We start from the raw sequence: 15505 nt of genomic DNA on the forward strand, positions 1-15505 counted from the left end.
ATTTTTATTACTAGTCATTGTTATAAATAAGATAATGACCTAGGTGAAATTCTATGTGACCCGTTAGAGAACATCTATTGATGTAAATAAGAAAAAGTGAGTATCTTACTTGATTTTTTTTCCTTGAATTAATTTTAAGTGCCAGATTAAAATTAGAGTAACTTCTCTATTGCAGATATACTTTCTTTACAAGTTAATTACAAGTTTTAATTGACTTATTTGCCTATGATTACCAAATGCTGTTATCAGTTCTGTATTCAACTTCTATTAGTTGAAAAATAATGAGTTAGTATTCACAGACACCAAAAATACTGATCTAAAAATTAGACATAATTTAAATGAGTGGTTTGTGCTTAAAAGGGAAAAGTGAAGACACTGATGAAGTCTTTTGTTTTAGAACACAGTAAAGCTGATTTTGTTAGCAGTTGTTATTCCAGGCAGTTTTGCAAGATTTTTAATAGTCTTACATGAGTCTTAGACTTGTTTCGGTTTCATTGGTGCAGTATGTCTGAGCTTCACTTTGTGCAGTCACTATAGTGTTGAAAGAGCCAACTTCAAAGCCAACTCTCTGTTTCTCAGAAGTAGATGTAATAGCTAGCTCAATGAGAAAGAGAGAGGGCAAGCAGGAAAATGTCTTCTTCATACAGAATGAGGAAATCAATATTATTCACTGTTTCAATATGCAATTAATAACAGTTGTTTTCCTGAACAAAATGATGTTTGATAAACTTTTTAGACATTTTAAAGCTGTGCACATCTCAGCCAGGTAATATCATGATTAATCTCTTCCTCGTTCAGATTTTAAGATCAGCTTATCCTGATCTTATATCACAACACCAACCTTCATGGTCACTGTTTTAGTCAGGATGCATACTTACCCTAATTATTATTAGGTTTTGGTACAATTGAGCAGAATAGAACACAACACCTTTATAATTTTAAATTTGAAATATTTGGACTAATTAATTGGCTTTTGACAAGATAATAAACAATTTCCAATGATATTATAATTAACATGCTGCTTAATTTGAAAGTAAGACCCTGCAAGTAGGAGACTGTGGTAGCTTCCACAAGCAGACAGAAGTTAAGCTGGAGAGCACTGTGTCTGTTAGGGTATGTTACTCTAGATAGAAATAATCTTCTGAACTATCCCCTGTAGTTTGCAAGTGCTCAGCATTGCACTTAGACAAAATCAAAGCATATAAATCCAGCATTTGCAAAATCTGTCAGGTGCTTATATTTTGATTTTGAAAGTACCCAAGGTGTTTAAGCTTAGGCTTCTGCCTATGTGCAAGTAGTGTAGCTAGAAAGACAAGATGTATCCAGGATCATGAAGACATGCCTAATTCTCACCAGCAGTATGGTCCTTCATTTCCCAGCTATAAAATACATCCTTTTTTCAAGAGCATTCAACTTGTTGTCCTTTCCCTGAAGTTTGAGTGTTGTAACTTGAGTCCTATATGCAGAAGTATTAGGAGACACTTTGAACATTGGAGCACAGATCTTCTTTCTCATGTACCAGACTCCTTGGGCTCTTGCTTTGCAGCCCCAGTTGCTTTCCTAGCCCCCTGCTGGAAATCTCCTCTTCCTGGGCTGCAGTAACATCAAGAGCTGCAACAGGAGCTTGATCTGTATCAGTATTACCCACCTGCTGCCTCAGTTACTCTGCTATTGCAGCTCTCCTTACAAGATGGATAGCATGGCAGGAGAAAATAAAACCTCAGGAACTGATCTCCAAAAAAAATTTTGGAGAAGTTTTTTAATTAATATCTCTAAACCTAATTAATGTCTCTTCTTGAAGAGTGTGTGAAATCTGCTTTCTCAGCTCACAAAAGCTCTTTGTCTCACTGCCATGAAAGAAGTGGTTGTTATTTTAATTGAGTCTCAGTTACATATTTTGTATCAGTTTGTCCCAGTTCATCTTATATTTATAATCTTGTTTAAATAACACCAAGGTTAAAAGAATACCGATAGACATTTTTCCAAGGTTTTTAAGAAGATAAGGCATTCAATGACTTGATTACCCTGTCTCTAATAATACTTTCTTTAAGTAACTCTTCTTATCTTGGCAGCTTGCCTGTATTGTCTATTTTTTTTTCCTCTATGCCAGCTTCCATATAGAAAACAAGATGGTTAAAAGTTGGTATTTCATGATAGTAAAACTCTAATAATAAATACTAATAAATAAATAATAATAAAATTCTAATAATAATAAAAACTAATATGTCATGATGAGCTGGTTCATTTGTAAGTATGTGTGTGCTGTTGTATTTAGCCTTATTGCACATGTCTAGATTGAGCTGAAAGAGTTGCTGCATTAAAACAGTACTTTTCAGATTAAGACAGTAGAAATTATTTGAGGAAAAAAGGTTAATGCAGAATGGGTCAATGTATTTGTGACTGAATCACAGACTGTAGCCAAAAAAAAAAAAAAAAAAAAAAAGTACAAGAGATATTTTTGAAAGAAAAAAAAAATATATATATATATATATTCCACTTTTTTGATATGAAATTTTCCAGTCCTCTGCATTGGGTAGCAGTGCTGTTTTCCTTTGTCAGAGAGGCTGAGGGTTTGCACTTACAGCACTGAGCTCTTTGATGTTTGTATTCACTTTTTCATGGAATCTTGTTTTACATTCAGTCCCAAATATGCCATTATCTTCTAAAAATGCATTTACTTCTAGAAATCCTTCCTAACTTAGTTTCTTTCCAGTCTTCCTCATAGCTTCCGTAATCTGATCGGCTGTTCTTCTTTCAACTTTGTGTTTGTCCATGTGGTGTTTCTTTGCTAATGAGGTTTTAGAATAGCAAAGACAACAAGGTAGTTTCTTCTCATTCTGACCTTGTTTTTTTTTTTGGTTTTTTTTTTGCACGATCCTGTTACAAGGCAGACAGACTTGCTTTGGAGAGGAAAGCAGAAAGCAGAATGGCTGGCTTGTGGCTGGCAAGAGTGTTGCAGTGCTTTTGTAGAAACGGAGCAGTAAAAGAAAATACTTTCTTTGTGACCTCATGGCTGCAATATGTCTTGTAAATGTGCTTTACAGTGGCAGTGTACTAAACCTGAGGACATTTTTCCTGGATGTGTAAATCATTAACAAAACAATATTTGTGGTCAGTAGTCAGTTTACATTGTAAGTGATTTCTGCTTTTATCAGTGTGCAAAAGCATAAAACTGGTGAAGGTTCAAATTCAGTAGTGCCTCTTCCTTAGAAGCAAAAATTAAATCTGGAATTTTCTATCCTAAATATTTACAACGTTCTGTATATATGTAGATATATATATATGTGATTATATGTGTGTATATGTATATGTATATTTTTTAGACAAGTCCAGCTGCTAAAAAGCAGCTTGTGCATAGAATCTGCTTAAAATAATCTTCTTTTCCTACTTTACCCTCCCCTCTTGGAGTTAGTCCACGCAGTCTCTGTATTTTCTTAGAGAAAATTTAAGCTGCTTTGTCCTCACCCTTGAGGGACTGTACAGTCTCAATCTAGTTACTTATACAACCCCTCCCTAACCTGTGGTTCCATTCTATACCTTTTTGTGAAGGTCATTGTTCTGTGCCTATTTCTATCAAATGTGTTAAGGTCAATGCAAACATTTTTATTTTCTCTTCCCTTCCTTAGTATAAGGGCATTTGAGGACAGGTTAGTGCTTGATCTGGCCAGGACATGCAGGGAAGACTTGAACACATACTACTAGTTTTGTGATATTCAGGATTACTTTTTTCACAGAGATTTTTTATGGCATAACCAGTCTCTTAATTCAACATTTCCAAAAGGAGTTCTATTTTACAGCAGTTCCTTCTGAAATTTCTTCCAAACTCCATTCTAATTGTGCTTACCAGCTTGATTCTTATTAATTTTTAAGACATGGTCCACAGTAATGCGTCTTAACCTGAAATGTGAAAAACAGCTTATAAAAATGCAGTGTTATACAAGTTATTTTTATCTGTAGCTTGTTTAACATCATGCAGTCCAAAAAATAGCTTGAGTTAATTTCATTTTAATCCTTAAAATCATCTAACTGTATATCAACTTATAAACAGAATGGAAGTAATGTAGTAAAGCAAATATTTTTGAAAATGAAAGGTAAAATTTAATTCAACTTTTTTTTTATAATACAGGAAGCAGTATATTTGCCATACAAACTTTGATGGCAAGAGATCCTCCTTTGCTCCTTTTTTCTCTTGCTAGGCCTTCCTGGTACATGGAAATAATGGTAATTTGATAACATGAGAAAAATTCTGAAGTTATTATGACGTTTGTGGTGGGGATTTATCAATTCTTACTGGTTGTTTTTGTTTGTGCTTTTTGTTTGTTTGTTGGAGGGTTTTTTTTTTGTATGTGTGTTGCAATTATTTCAGTGAAGTCGAAATTGCCTGCTTAACAGCTATATAACATTGCTGTTAGTAGAGAAATACTTGCATATTTACCTGAATGAGGGAAAGTGTCTGAAAAATGCTGGGTGATGCTACATTTTCTTCTAGAGTCCTTAAAGAAAATGGAGAAAAATCAACGCAGCAGAACTAAGACCAGATTCAAAATTTGCAGATTTGCAGATGCAAAAATGCAGAATGTAGATACATCAAGAGAGGAATCATAAGGATGTACAGGAAGTAAAAGGACTGTATTTACTGTTTGAACATGTTAAGCTGTGGGGCAGATCTCTATAGCTATGCTGAAACAGTCCTGGGACAGAAAGTTGTGAATTATATTAAAAGGTATGATCTATATATTTTTTATTCTGTTCTATTTGTGCCATTTGAGTGCAGCAGATGTGTTCAGACTCCCTACGTGAAACTGAAGCTGAAGCTGAAGCAGTGGTTTTGCATGTTGGTCAGTCCAAAAAGACTTTTTATTCAATCTGTAGGGTTGCCTTGAACATAGGAGCGTTCCCTGGATCATAAAGCTGGAGGCTGTATTTGTCAGCATCCACCAGCATCCCATAAGCAGGCACTGTGTTACAGGGCAAGCAAAACTGTCAGTTCAGGCTAGGCAGACATGAAGAACACTAAGTTCCTATGTGCCTGGCAAGATCATGGAGCTGATACTCCTGAACGCGTTAATAATGAACATGAAAATAAAGACAAGGTGATAGGTGGTAACCAACATGGCTTTACCAAGGACAAGTCATGCCTGACAAACTTGGCGGCCTTTGATGGTGGAGTTACAGCGTAAGTGAATGAAGGAAGAGAAACTGACATAGAATCAGAATCACTCAGGTTGGAAAAGACCTTGAAGATCATCGAGTCCAACCGTGATCTACCTGGACTTGCGCAAGGCATTTGTCCTTCCCCTAGTCACCAACTCTTTGGAAAATGGATTTGATGAATGGAGCAATCGTTGGATGACGAATTGGCTGAATGGGTGCACTCAGAGAGTTGCAGTCAACAGCTCAACATCCAAGTGAAGACTGGTGACAAGTGGCATTCCTCAGAGATTGGTTTTGGGACTCTGCTATTTAACATTTTTGTAGGCAATGTGGACAGTGGGACTGAGTGCACCTTCAGCAAGTTTGCAGTCAGTATCAACCTGAATGGTGCAGTTGACATGTTAGAGGAAAGGGATGCCATCCTGACGGGCCTATAGAGGCTTGAGTGGTGGGTCCATGCAAACCTCATGAAGTTCAACAAGGCCTAGTGCAAGGTCCTGCACCTGGGCTGGGGCAATCCCAAGCACAGATACAGTTTGGGCAGAGAATGGCTTGAGAGCAGCCCTAAGAAGGATTTGGAAGTGTTGGTTGATGAAAGATTCACTATGAGCCAGCAGTGTGCACTTGCAGCCCACAAGGCCAGCTGTGTCCTGGGTTGGATCAAGAAAAGTGTGACCAGCATGTCGAGGACTGCCTCTCTACTGTGCTCTTGGGAGACCCCACCTGAAGTATTGCATTCAGTTCTAGGGCCCCCAGCACAAGAAGGACATGGAGCTGTTGGAGCAGGTCCAGAAAAGGGCCATGAAAATGATCAGTGGGCTAGACCATTCCCTGTGAGGAGAAACTTAGAAACATGGGGCTCTTCAGCCTGGAGAAGACTCCAAAGGGACCTTATAGTGGCCTTCTAGTACTCAAAGGGGGCCTTTATGAAAGCTGAGGAGGGACTTTTTTTAAAGGCAGGTAGTGACAGGATGATAGGAAATGGTTTTAAACTGGAAGAGGGTAGATTTGAACTAGATATTAGGAGGTAGTTCTTTACTCTGAGGATGGTGAGACACTGGAACAGTTGCCCCATGAGGCTCTGGATGACCCCTGCTTAGGTCAGACCGAATGGTGCTTTGAGCAACCTGATCTAGAGGGAGGTGTTCCTGCCTATAGCAGGGGGTTGGAACTAGATGATCTTAAAAGTCCCTTCCAACCCAAACCATTCTATGATTCTGTGATAGTGTACTGGGTCACAGTTCAGCAGTTAGGTGCAGGGAGGACTCAACTGCACCAAGGTACCAATTTGGTGTAGAACATAAATTAAATAGGTAATACTAGGTGAGTGTGCAAGATGACAATGATTATCTTTCTGTAGCATTAAAGAGAGTCTCTTAGAAATCAGAAAATACAAAGTCAGTTTTATAGGATTTTTTTTCAAATGAGATTTTTTTACTTCAGAACAATTTTGGGTTTCAATAGAATGGACTCTGAGCCCTTGCTGGTTTACCTATTAAGACAGTGGACAAAGAATAAAATCTGGGATTTCATTTCTATTGTTTACATTCAAATAGAGGGAGGTTATTATTTTATCTAATGATCATTTTAATAAATTATAGTGCTACTGGTACCCTCCTGCTTTATCACGTCAGAATCATTCTGAACCAATTTCCAGATTGTTTCCACATACCAAGCATGGTTTTTTTTTAAAACAAAGATGTTGCATTTTCTGTGATCTAGAAATTAGAATTCTAAGTCAGAGTGCAACTTTCTTTTTTCTCTCAAATATGCACAAGCTACTTATATTCTGCAGGCATGTGGCATGCAAAATGGCACTGCTTTTGTTTTGCAAGTAGAAAATCCATCAACATCAGCAAAAATTAGTGTGCACCAAATAAGCATGTGCTACAAGCAAAAAAAAGTGAGAGAAGTGTATGAGGATCTCAGAATCTTTCTGTGGCTGAGTAAAGGCAGGGAGCTACCTTTTCTATACATATGAAAATCACTCCTTGAGGAAGTATGCAGGTCTGAAAGTAATGCCTCCTATGTATTTCCATAGAAACTACAGTGGATATGAAGAGCATAATAACACTGTTTCATATGGCAAATTCTCAGCTACAATACCTATTTTTCGACGTAGTCACCACCATTAGCTGTGCGTTTTTACCAGCAGTGAGCAAGAGCCTATTTGTCATGCTCATAAAAATGTGCAGCAGCAGAGGTGGTCCACTGTTGCACAACAGCTGTGATGATGTAGTTGCTAGAAAAATGTTGCTTATGTCATCTGTCATACATTGGCCTGAACATGTGAAAGTCAGAAGGCACCAAATGCAGACTATACAGTGGCTGTCATAGGACAATCCAGCCAAGATTGGCATTGTACTCCATGGTATTAAAACTGATTTGGGGCCTGGCATTATCTTGCTGCAAGAGAAGGGTTTTTGTTTATCAGGCCTGACTGTGGAAGTTTGGTACTTCAGCTTTGTCAGCATCTCAATGTAGTGGTCAGAGCTGGTGGTTCTGCAAAATGCAGAAGGATCACTCCTTTCATAGTCATGATGTGATCGGCTTTGTTCTTTCAAAGCTGTCCAGTTCAGAGAGATGCTAATGCGGTAAATTGTCTTTCATTCTGAAGTTGTAGGGATAAATGAGCATATGCAGAATATCTGTATCTCTGCAGAAAAGGCAATGATTTTAAAAGGAATGGACCAGTCCTGAAAACACACAGCTATTATAAAAATGAATTAAAAATTGTTTTCCACCTGTAGTGATGTCTTTCATATGAAACAAAAAGTAACTGTCTCAAATTAAAAACCTAATCTTGCAACTTTCAAGAAGTACTTTTTACATAAAAGGGAAATGTTCTTGAATGATTTCTTTCACGGGCAAAATTTAAGTAGGTTTTGGTCTAGCAGTGAGTTGGTAATCATTTTGTGTCCACATGTTCTCAAGCTATTTTTGAAGCATTCATGCCAAACACCCTGGGGGAGACTGATAATATAATTTCAATCAAGATATAAAGTCTTTTTCTGAGCCTGTACTGAAATCACTAATTTCAAGACTTTCATTATCAGCCATATCTCTTGAGAGCAAGAGAGCCAACAAGGTAGTTTTCATTCTTTGCTGAGCTCCTGATAATGTTTACCCAGCCCCCTACTGAGGCCAGCATTGTATTTGAAGCAAAATAGGTTTCTAATTGTATCCATACAATGTATGTAGAGATTGTTGATTGAATGCACCGTGTAACAAAGGCTTTGCAGAGAGATATAGCTGGAGCTTTAAGCAGTCAGCAATGGCACAAAATTCAGCATGGGAAAATGCCTGGTTCTGCCCGTGGGATGGAGAGTGCTGGACATTGCAGGCACAGCTGGAAGATGAGTGGCTGGAGAGCAGCTCAGTAGGAAGGGACCTACAGGTGCTGGGGAGAGATGAGCCAATAGTGTGCCCAGGCAGCCAAGAGGCAGACTGCCTTGTGATGTACACTGAACACAGCAGAGCTAGAAGAGGTGATTTTCTGTTGTACATAGAGTAGATGTGGGCTCATCTTGAATGTTGTGTGCAGTTCTCTGCTTCAAAAAGGATTTTAAGGTCTTTGAAGGAGCTCCAGGAGGGCAGCAAAGCTGTAAAAGAGCTGGAAAATGTGTCCTGTGAGGACACCTGGTCTGTCCAGTTTGGAGGAAGCTGAGAGGAGAGCTGGCTCTCTCTGCAGCTCTCTGAGGAGAGGAAGCAGGGGGATGTGGCTGGGTGATGGTGTGGCTGATGGCAGTATGGGAGTGGCACAGAATTGTGCCAGGGAAGGTTCAAACAGGATATTGGGAAGAATGTTTTTACTATGAGGAATTCCAAACCCTAAAACAGGCTTCCTATGGGGGTGGTTGGTGACCCATGGCTGTCAGTGTTCAAGAGGCACTTGGGTAATGCCCTTGGTCACATGCTTTAACTTCTGTTTAGCCCTGAAGTGATCAGGCAGTTGGAGTTAGTAATCTGTGAAGGTCCCTTCCAACCAACACGTTTGTGTCAAAATACTACTTGCCAATCATTTCACACATATCTATTTTCAATATTTTGGTAATTTGTTTATGTCTTCTCACTGTTGCAGTTGCCAGTTTTCTGGGAGTTAACAGAAGTTGACCTTGTTTATATCACTCATTTCAGAAAAAAAAATCAAAATTTTTGTTTCACGCTGAGAGGGCTATGAAGAAACAGCAGTAGCTGTCTTGAGTTCCTTTATATGATCAATGAGTATTTTGCTTCCTTCTTAGAAATGTACATGTTCATATTAAGTTGCTGCTTACTGTTTTTTGTAGGTTAAGTGCCTTTTTCCCTTTTCCTCGACTGCTGGTACTTAGCCAACGTGAGTGAAGAAGTAAGTTTTTAGCTTAAGCAATTTTCACGTGCTTCTGAGAATGAGAAAGGGTCACAGGCATCATAGAAGTCTAAATGAATGTGTAATTACTATGTCAGGAGCTCAATCTAAAATTCACATGTGTACTCTAAGAGAGGAAAATTTTTGTAGTAAAACGGGAGAGTAACATAAAGGTGGTAGAGCAATAAACAGAAAGAGAAATACAGGTCTGCATCTTCCTGATGACAACCTTCCAGTTTCTTTAAGGAGCTTAAGAAGATGAACCCAAACTCTTGCTGTAGTGCATGGTATGAGGACTAATATGACAAGCTTATATTGCAGTAAGAGAGGTTTGAACTGAATATAAAGGGGAATTTGTTCGCTGTGAGGTCATTCAGGCACTGCAACATGTTGCCCCAAGGAAGTGGTATGGTATTTGTCCTACCTAACCCCATCTCATCATTTGAGCAGGGCTTGGATTAAAGATCCTTTGAGTTCCCTTCCAACTTAAATTATTCTTCGGTTCTTTGCTGCTCTCCTCAACTGTTGTAGGAGACTCACAAAATTTACGTGTGCCTGCTTGGTCTTTCTACTTCTCTGTTTTTAAGGGATTGTCGTGTTTTTTTTTTTTCTTCTGTTTTTGTTGTTGCTGTTGTTGTTTGTGGGTGTAGGAGGGGAAGGGTCTGTTACTATACAGGCACATTATTTTTTTCTGTGTGCATCATTTCCTGAATTAATGATTTCTATGTGCATGTGACACTGTTACCTCCTCTTTTGCAATTCTTCATTTGCAGCATCCCAGATAAGAAGAACTTATTGTATCTGTCTGATCTTGTCTTGCAATAACATTTAACTGCTACTGTCATTTCACTTGCTGTAATCAATGCACAGGGGAGAATAGGTGCTTCATAAACAAGCGTTTCATAAACATAAACCTTGCAGATGTGTTTACTGCACAGTACATAACTCCAAATGTTCACATAACTTCATGAAATTGTAAATAAACCAGCTGTATTTGGTTTTCCACTTTCCTAACTTAAACAGCTGTTGTGTGTCTAGAGTTAAGGTCAACTAACTTGGCTTTCTAACTTACATTCAGGCAAACACCACTGTTTGTTCTTCCAGGCTGATTTTTGAACATTTCTTTTGAATGGAAAGTTAAAGAAAGATATGCTTCTGCATGTCTAATTTGAGAAACATGGATAGTTGACTAATTTCATTCTCTAAGGATGATGACTCTGCAAGCTCTCCTGTGCAAGCTTTTAAAATTTAATATGGAGCTTGTGAAATATCAATTAAATTGCCAAGTAACTGATTTCTCTATAAAAATAATTGCAAAACGCATGTAGCTTTCATTCTTTTCTCTTATTACTTTCTTCTCTTCTTCCTCAGCCTTCCCTGCCTTCTACATGCACACACACATGCACATGACAGCATGAAAGATTTTTCTTGTCCGGACTGCATCAGCTACTTTTTTCTTCTTCTACTCTTGATCTTCTTTATTTTCCCTCCATATCTTATTCTGCATCTGGAAAGACAACTACATCTGTTTTCTTTGCCATGATTACCTATGAATCTACATCTCCAAACTTTTGCCTTTGACTTTCATACAAACAAGGATATTGGCCTGTCTTCCTATACATTTATTTGAGAATTTATCACTAAGAAAACCTAGACATGGCCTTAGACAGTTCTTGGTTACTCAGCCAAAACCTTTTCTTCTCAATATCTTTCTGAACTGCTGAGGAAGATGGAAACACACTGCTTGTGTTGCTGTTTTAAAATGCTCTCTTCTGATTAGATCTCTTCATTTATTTTATGTCAAGTAGCCGCTGAATAATAAACAGAAAACTTGGGCAAGATGGAAGAAAACCTCATTATTTCCTAACCAAGTATTCTGAACTCTGTTCTGTAGTCGTAGTCTCTTCTGCTTGTGTATTTTTAGAACCATAGAAGCCTTAGAGTTAGAATGAATCTTTAAAGGTCATCTAGTCCAACTCCCCTGAAATGAACTGGGACATCAGCATCTAGCTTGGGTTTTTTAGACCCTGATCCATTTTGACCTTAAAAGTCTTCAGGAACAGGGCATCCACCATATCTCTGGACAGCCTGTTTCAGTGCCTCACTACCCTTTGTATATAAGGCTTTTTCCTTATATTCAATCTAAATCCCTCCTCTTTTAGTTTGAAACCATTTTCCCTTGTACTGTCACCACAGACTGTTGAAGAGTCTGTCACCTTCTTTATTGTAGCTCCCCTTTAGATATTGAAAGGACCATATTGTTCTTACCAGAATGGAAATGAGGGATAGTGAACAGTTCCAGCTTGTATTATTCTATACCGTAAAAAAATAGGAGGGCTGGGATTGAATTTCAGCAAGATAAGATGATAGTTCAGAATATGACTCCTGGTTTATATCTGAATGGCCAGGTATATCTTTATTCAAGGGAGGCAGTAACATAGATTCCTCCTGTTTTATAAAGCCTACACCCTGTTTGCTCAGGTGGCTACCTATAAAATAGAACTTTACGCTCAGAGTGGACGGAAACACTCAGCATGCCAGATACAGACTTTTCAGAAAATTAAAATCAAAATCACTCTAAAATTACAAAATAATCATTGGCGATTCTGCTTTCAATTTGCTTTACAAAGGAAATGATGCTATTTGATCTCACAGTCTATAATCCCTATTACCTCCAATAACGCATTATCCTGTTGCTCAGTTTAAGTCACATTTAAACAAGATAGAGATCCCAAAGATAATGGAAAAATACAATTTTTGTGAAAATTGTTGAATGGAAGAGAAATATTCCAATTACACTGGAGCACAGTTGTGCAGAATTTCAGCAAGGCTACATTCCATTAGGCAAAAGCCAGCTGTATAGTCAACATGTACATGCGGGCCCACCAAACTACTCACATTGGATCTGCTCCATGAGCGTGAGTTTAGCTGCAGCCTTTCTATCTGTTGGCCACTGAACTGTCATGGAGGATGTCAGCAAGAAGGAGGCTGGTATTACAGTGGCAAGGTAAACTAAATTCTTAGAAAATTATTAATTTCATTGCTCATGGAAGAACATGTGTTGTTTTTTTTTCCCTGCTTTAATAATAAGGTATTGCCACATTTTATGACTTAACTCCTTTTGACTCAGTATTGCAAAACCTTTTCTGAAAAAGCTTTTCTTCTCTTAGAATTACAGACGTTTTATTCATGGATGCAGCAGTGGTCAAGAAACTTTTGGTACATGTGAGGGAATAAAGGAGAAGTCTGTAGGCCACTCATCAGACCTTGGCACTGTTCAGCAAAGATGCAAAACAAAACTTGAAAATAACTTTGTTTCATACCAACTGTCTATGAGTCAAACCTCATCTCCTGGCTTGAGAAGGATGGAACAAAAATCATTACAAAATCCAGGATAATTATTCTCTTATTCTGTTGTGCCATCATCATAGCTGGCACAGAGCCCATCTCCCTAATTCAGTGTCCTTAGTCAGGTACTCCACCCAGACTTCATAAGCTAATACTACTTTCATCATGTAAGTTGGAGGGTTTACTGGATTTTAATGTCAAACACTGTCATAAAATTAAAGCTGCAAGAAAAACACAGATCTTCACATTTTGTAGATGCTAAAAAGGATGAAGATTTATGTTTCTCAGTAATGTGAAGTGTGCCTTCATTCTGAGCTTTTTGTCAAGTGACAACCATTAGTGTTTTGGGATGTAGTTTCAGTGCAATTATTCAAAAAGAAACACCAGATATATAATTCTTGCTAGGGGTTACCAACCTGCATGATAATGGAGACATAGAAAAAAAATATCAAGAACTGATAGAGCCTTTATTTTCCATGAAGTTAGCCAAACACAAACAAATTAACTTTCTAAAGAATGACAGTTTGTTCCCAGGTTGAGAATTTATATGGCTTGTTTAATGGTTTGGCTGTAAAGTCAAAAATAAAGCGGTTTGTAAAGGAATTCAGTCATTGGCTGCTGGTCTTGTTATGAACATAGCTCCACTAAAAAAGGAATCAGAATTTGACTAATGGAAAAATATCATATAAAAGAAAGTAAAAAGAGATTCAGAATTAGAACCAGAATTTCCTGACCCTCAGTGCCAGTTCTTGTACATTCTCACCAGTGGAAAATGAGCATAGTGGAGCTCCAGCACAAGATTTTTTTCAGAACTGGCCTCCTAATCTCTCTCAATAGATGGAATTAGTAATATATTATTGCTTTGTTTGTGGAGTGTTGTTCTGAAGGGTCTTAAGGAAGAAGTGTCTGATGTGCTCTATCCACTTAACTAAACATGATGCTGGGCAACCTGCTCTAGTTGACCCTGCTTTGAGCAATGGTGTTGGACCAGATAATCTCCAGAGATCCCACCCAGCCTCATCCATTCTGTCATTCTTTTGTTATGTTTCTTTTTGTTTTGTCTTTAATTACAACTATACTGCCACTAGCAATATTTTTGCTTATGAACGTTACCTTCAGTCTTAAATGCTCTATGTTTCTTGGAAACCTCAACAGGGAAATTATAACTCTGGTCAAAAAAGATACACATCTAAATAAGATTTAGTGTATACCTGTTTTGCAGGTGATGAAGAGATGCCCAAAAGCAAAGACTAAGCTGTTGCTGAGACTGAAACAGCACTCTGGAATGGAGTTCTCTCTTTCACCAGCAGAACATAGCTTTACCCTACTTCTGTCTTTTAAATCTCTTGGTTGCTACCAAGAAGGCTTGTTGTCCTCCAACCTTTTCCATCCACGAAATTTATTTCCTTCTCTAGTTCATGGATTTTTACTCCAGAATCAGCATTTTCCCTATAGAAAATAAATATAGTTTTAGCTCTCAGCAGCAGCAAGCTCACATCTCAGAGCATAGTTTTAGGGCCTTTGAGGCACTGAGATTCTTACCAATTTCATTTGTAAACTTGTAGAAACTACTTCAATTGTATCAGCTCCCACCTGTTTTACTGAGTAATTTTTTAAAATAATGGTGTTAGCAGCACTAACAGTGCCTGTTTCTGATTGTTTACATATACAATAGAGCATTTAGACTGTAAGCTAGAGCATTTCTCCTGTCAGATACCAAAACCACAATACCTTTCTTACTAGATTTAGCTTCTTTTAATGGATCGTTTATGCATAATTACTAAATTCACTGTGTGGCAAAAAATGCATACACTAAGTGAAATAAAACTGGTTTTCTCTCAGAGTTTTTATTAGTGAATTAAATTCCATTAGAAAACTGACCTTGAGAAGCTGCTACCATGTATTCTTATTCCTGGAGGGAAATGCTTGCTTCCTGAAGAACTTGAACAAAGATTGTGTCAGGAAAGCAATTAATTTGTAAAGCTTTTCTGTAATTCATGTCCATGTTCCTGCTATATTTAGGACTCACCTAATATTGTATGTTTTACTTGTAGCAGTTAATATTTTGTAGGTATTATGTGAAAAAAATCTTTAGATGCTGTGATACTTAGAATTACAAAACAATCTAAATAAAACTGTATATTTTTTCCAATACATTTTTTCCAGATAAAGTTGGTAGATCTAAGTGAATAAGTTCAGATCACTATCAACAGGATTCTAAAAGAGTAAAGATGTTAATATGGACTGTGTAGTCAAGGACTAAGGCCATGTATTTGGTTGCTGAGCTACATATAATTCCTAGAATGTTCAGTAGTAACTCCAAAATACGAATCTGGCTGGGCTGTGAAATTCTCATTAGAATGAGTTACTTTTAACAAAGTGAAAATGTTACATATAGAGCATGGAAAGAAATACAGTATCACATGTGAAAATCCATCGCACAGAGAAACAGAATCAAGAGTGATTTATGAAAAACAGTTGACCTTAGTATCGTTTTCCTCAATAGGAGAGTCATGTCTTTGGCACATAAAGGATCTTAAGATTGCTTTTTCTTTCATCTGACTATTTTCAATTGTTCATGAATAAATAATTGATACATAATAGACCTTTAATACTATGCTCAAAGAAAATGTAGATGTTCATTAAGTCTCACAA

At 37.6% G+C, this 15505-nt stretch overlaps 1 protein-coding gene across 25 annotated transcripts in view; it reads left to right on the forward strand.

Moving 5' to 3' along the window:
- Positions 1 to 15505, forward strand: part of PRLR (prolactin receptor) — a 195493-nt gene that overhangs the window by 137281 nt on the left and 42707 nt on the right. Inside the window, exon 8 of one of the 25 annotated variants that reach the window (XM_052670519.1) lies at positions 9444 to 9502. The exons of 23 other annotated variants lie outside the window; for them this stretch is intronic. The gene's annotated coding sequence lies outside the window, so the exon portion shown is untranslated. Of the gene's footprint in view, positions 1 to 9443; positions 9503 to 11352; positions 11374 to 15505 lie in introns of those variants that run through there. One more of the 25 variants, XM_052670540.1, reaches the window with a different exon arrangement.

This window comes from Tympanuchus pallidicinctus, unplaced genomic scaffold (assembly GCF_026119805.1).
Source record: "Tympanuchus pallidicinctus isolate F22 unplaced genomic scaffold, pur_lepc_1.0 scaffold9, whole genome shotgun sequence".
NCBI lineage: Eukaryota > Metazoa > Chordata > Aves > Galliformes > Phasianidae > Tympanuchus > Tympanuchus pallidicinctus.